The 5,220-nt window shown below is 44.8% G+C and overlaps 1 pseudogene; it reads right to left on the bottom strand.

Moving 5' to 3' along the window:
- Positions 1-1,899: 1,899 nt before the first annotated feature.
- Positions 1,900-2,540, bottom strand: LOC101406441 (ADP-sugar pyrophosphatase pseudogene; annotated as a pseudogene).
- Positions 2,541-5,220: the final 2,680 nt, after the last annotated feature.

Consider the following 5,220-nt stretch of genomic DNA (forward strand, 5'->3'; position numbering starts at 1 on the left):
TCCCAACTTTTCTCTGCTGTTTCCTTATTCAGTCACCCCATGTTTGTAGTTTGTATGAGGAACTTGTCCATGTTGAATGATTTAAAGGATTCCAGATGCTTTAAATTACACCAATAGTTATTCATTTCCTTATGTAAACAGTATCCTCTCCCAGTGGTCTTTAAAATGCAAATGGGGCCGGCCCCGTGGCTTAGTGGTTAAGTGCTCGTGCTCCGCTGCTGGTGGCCCGGGTTCTGATCCCAGGTGCGCACCGATGCACCGCTTCTCGGGCCATGCTGAGGCCGCATCCCACATACAGCAACTAGAAGGATGTGCAACTATGACATACAACTATCTACTGGGACTTCGGGGAGGAAAAAAAAACGGGGGAGGATTGGCAATAGATGTTAGCTCAGCACTGGTCTTCCTCAGTGAAAAGAGGAGGATTAGCACGGATGTTAGCTCAGAGCTGATCTTCCTCACAAATAAATAAACAAATAAATAAACTGTTTAAAATGCAAATGCACCCAGGTGGTAACACATCAAATTCCTAACACTTTTTTTTTTTTTAAGGTATGTTCCTTGGGACGGGGGAGAAAAAAAGAAATATCCTGAGAACGGTTCAAAGTTATAGATCAGGTTGAGGAAGGGTGGTGGTGAAGTGGGTAGAAAAAAGGATGCTAGGAGGCGGGACAAGATTCTAGAAAGGTAGGGCAGGGGACAGAGAAGATACACTCCACTTACTTTATGGTTTCCCCTCTGGGCTACCCACCCCCCTCCCCAGACCTTAAGAGCCTGTGGATTCCTCTGAGACCCAGATGTGCCACGCGCAGATCACAATGGCTCTGTGCCTGTGGCAATTGTGGCTCCTGACAGCGTGATTGCCCTGTCCTTGGGAGACCTGGAACAGCCCAGGACACTTGGTGATGAGTCTTCTCTAAGGATATTATTGAGGACATTGCAAATCACACCATAACAGGAGAATGAGTCTCCTTCTGGAGATCAGCTGGTTTTTACTTTGTGGGCACAGAGCAGGATTCCTATAGTGGATGCTGTAATGTCTCTCAGAGCTCCGACACCAAGGGGAGGTCCCCAACCCCCAGTTGTGACTATTGGCTGACGATGGTCCCAGTTGCCCCTCTTCTCCTGAAAATTGTCTTTGGCTGATGGGAGCCCTTTGCCTAGGAGGTTATGACCCTTCTACAGACAGCGCATAGTCAATGACTAATTTGGGGGCACAAAAGCCCCCTTGCCTCAAGGGAGTAAAACTGGGATGGGGCTTATGCTTCTGAGCCCACTTCCTATGCATCAGCCAGAGGCTAGTCTTGACCTAAGACCTTGCGGGGCTCTGTCGCTTTCCCTCTGCGGCTTCACTGCCTCCCTTACAGGCTTTTTTGAAAGGGCAACCCTCAATAAAATGTATAAACCCCAATACCTGTCTTAGGCTCTGCTTTTGGGAGTTTGACTCTTGTACACCCTACTTCATTGAGTCTGAGACACTACCAACTGTTAGGTTATTATTTTATGTATCACCAAGAAAGAGAAGATCCTGACAATTATATGTGACGTGCCTTCAGTTGGAAGACATATCCTAAATTCAATGAAAAACATATGCATCTTTGAATATGCGTATGGGCACTGCCCCTTGGCCTTAAAATTTCAGGAAAGGGGGCCAGCCCGGTAGTGTAGCAGTTGAGATCGTGTGCTCCACTTTGGCAGCCTGGGGTTCGCAGGTTCAGATCCCAGGAACGGACCTACACACCACTTATTAAGCCATGCTGTGGCGGTGTCTCATATAAAGTAGAGGAAGATAGGCACAGATGTTAGCCCAGGGCCAGTCTTCCTAGCAAAAAGAGGAGGATTGGCAACAGCTGTTAGCTCAGGGCTATTTCTCCTCATCAAAAAAAAAAAAAAAAAAATTCAGGAGGGCACTTCAAATGGCTCCGTGTTTGTGTGTTTCAGCACCAGAGCATGGGAATAGACTCTGGCATCCACTGTCAGATATTCTTCAGACACCACAGTGTAAGTCTCTTCAGCAGGTTATTCTTTGGTAAAGAAATTACTTCCACAAATTCTCCATCCTCTGGCTTGGACTTAGGCCTTACATTGTCAGCATCATCTCCATTAACAGTTACTGTCATGCTGTGTGCGGTACAGTTTGATAAACCTGCATCCATACATACAGCTGGAGAACATTCAGCAACATCACCTTTAGAGCCAGTTTCTTCCTCAAGCTCCTGAGAAGTAGCTGCTCTAGGCTTTCATTATCACCTATGACACCTGTGGGGAATTCTAGGCAGTAGCCTCCCATTGGTGGTTGGACGTGCTTCACCAGAACAATTCATTCATAGTGAACAGCTCTTCGCAGCACTGGGATAACCCCCACGCCATCAGCCGACTGCCGTGTGCTGGTTGTACACGTCACAATTTCCCAAGTTCTTGTTTCACCAGTAGGATCCATGGAAATTGTTTTTTCACTTGATTCATTTTCCTTCTGAAATTAACTCCTCAAATAATAGACTGCTATTTTGAAAAGAATCCGTTGGTTCTTGGTTTTCCATTTTCTAACTAGTTAGTCTTCAGTGTCCTCAAGGAAGAAGCTCATGTCCAAAGTGTGGAGTGAAGGGAAGGGTATTCCTTTGGGAAGGGGGATGAAGGAAGAAAGGACGAGCCCGAGGCAGCAGTTTCAGGAGATACCGGTGCTGCTGCTTTTAGACCTTAGGTTGTTGGGAGAATTAAGTGTGTTAGACTCTATGAAGTGCATGGTTTATTCATATGAAATCCTGGGCACGCGATAACAAATCATCATCTCCCAGCAGATATTATCTCCTCTGCCAGGCAGTCTTTAGCCACAGTGTCCTTCCCTCGGGCATTTCTGGAAGGACCAGGCCAGCTCACGTTGCACAGACTCAGCACAGCTCTCAGAGGAACTCATTGTTTCCTTCATTATAGTAATGAAACAATCAGGAACCAGGAGAGATCCAAGCTTTTTCAATTGTGCAGCCATGGAATTACAATTCCCCACGAGAACGTCAGCGCCATGAGAATAAGGATTTTCCTCTGCTTGTTCACGGCCGTAACCTCAGCACCCAGGACAGTGCTTGACACTTGGCCAGTACTCAATATGTTTAGTTGAATGAATGGGTGAATAACTCCATAGATATTTACTAGAGTTACTAACTGACTAAAGGTGAGATGAGAGAATTCACACCATGGAAAGATGTTACTCACAGATGAGTCAAATGTAAAAAAAAGGCTCAAAGTTAGTCCCTAGTCCCCCTTTTTCTATGGAAGCCTTTAAAATATCCCAATTTTATGGGGACATTTTAATAGAAATAAACTTAGTATGTTAAAGTTATATAAGTAATTAAATTCAGCTTCCTTTATAATTACTTATTGATCTAAGGCTGCTCGTGGAGCACCTGGCAACAGGGAAAGAAAAACAGTAGCAGGTGTCTGGACTTAGTTTGTGCTCACTAACTAATTAGATAAGGATTTTTTCCCCTGGAAATCCTAAGCAGTTTTCATTTGGCTCAAAAATTACAAGTTAGAACCCAGGGGCTTTGGCCAACTCTATCTTTCTTGCTTCTGGACTGGAAAACATTCGATCATTAAGATGCTTTTGCGTATAACTAATCTTATCCATTAGAAGTTGATTTGTGTGTGTGTGTGTGTGTGTGTGTGAGAGAGAGAGGAAGATCAGACCTGAGCTAACATCCGATGCCAATCCTCCTCTTTTTTGCCGAGGAAGATTGGCCCTGGGCTAACATCCGTGCCTATCTTCCTCTACTTTATATGGGACGCTGCCACAGCATGGCTTGACACGTGTCAGTGCACGCTGGGATCCGAACCTGCGAACCCTGGGCCACCCAAGTGGAGCACGAGCACTTAGCTGCTGGGCCACTGGGCCGACCTCCTCAGAAGTCGATTTTATAGTTTAAGTCTCAGCATTCTGATGATGCCAGATTTTACACAGCGGATAGGGCACGGACTATAGTCAGACTGTCATGGTTTGAATTGCAGCTCTGCCATTTACTAGCTGTGTGACCTTGTTACTTAACCTTTCTGTACTCCAGTTTCCAAAATCTGTATAATAGGGATAATGATAGTGTTTACATCGATAGATTGTAATGATGAATAACAAATAAATAATGCCTTGCACACAAGTGCTATATAAGTGTTTTCTAAGTACATTTTAAAAATACACTTGCCAATACTTTCATTCCCAAGCCAGTTTTTGTTAATTGATCATATGATAATTTAGGCACATGATGGAAGTTATAAACAGGTTTATGTCAAGCTTATATTCACCCATGCCTAGTGAAAACAAGAAATGTACCTCCTAAATAAAGGCTTGATTGTGTTCGAGGATGTTTTGATGGACAGGTTTGGCTAACGTTTTTGGCAGTATGCAACAGAAGTTCGCTGGCTACCTTAAGCAAAGCCACTGGGGGGCCCGGAGGGTCAAGCCTCAGAAAGGACAGGAATCAGGCATTTCCAGGGATCTCAGGACCCGGGACCCACGGAGAGTCCCTTTAGGAATGACTCCAGTGATTTCCCCTCTTGCGTCACTCCCCTGGAGAGCTGAATTCTTGAGAGAGTTTGAGTGGCCTGAGTCACATGCCCACCCTTGGGCCCAGTGGTAGGGAGCAGGTGTGCCTAAACGGCTGGTCCCAATGGGATTACAGGGAATGGAGGAGAGTTATCCAAAGGGAAAGCAGGGTGTTCCCAAAGAAGTGAGGAGGGTTGCTGGGCAGGCCAAAGCAGCAGCTGTCTACCTCTTGAAGAAAAAAGAAAGAGGGAGGGTAATGTTTTCTAAAATATCATTTATGTTTATACTGTAGGCCTTTCCATGAATCTAAGTGTTGCTCTCCCCAGAGGGAACTCCCTGAGGCTGGCTTATCCTCGGGGCATTCATGCAAAAAGAGCAAGAATCTGGCAAGACTCATAAACTTCTTTCTCTAGCCTAATGAAGCAGATCTCTAGTTGTTTGTGTTGCATTCGTTTGAATTCTAATCTTTGCCTCACAATTTCATAATAGCAATGATTTCTAGTTCAATCAAAACATATTATGCTAAACTTTCAAAATTTAACAACTGATAAGCTTACAAGAGCGACTCCCATATTCACGAGGGCTTGTTTCAGTCGGGTTGTTTTTGGCTATAAGTACCAGAACACCCAACTCGAAGTTGCTTAAGCCAAACAAAAATGTATTGGTGCACATAGTTGAATGTCCAGATG

Source organism: Ceratotherium simum, chromosome 29 (genome assembly GCF_057802395.1).
Source record: "Ceratotherium simum simum isolate JZ-2026a chromosome 29, ASM5780239v1, whole genome shotgun sequence".
Classification (NCBI taxonomy): Eukaryota; Metazoa; Chordata; class Mammalia; order Perissodactyla; family Rhinocerotidae; genus Ceratotherium; species Ceratotherium simum.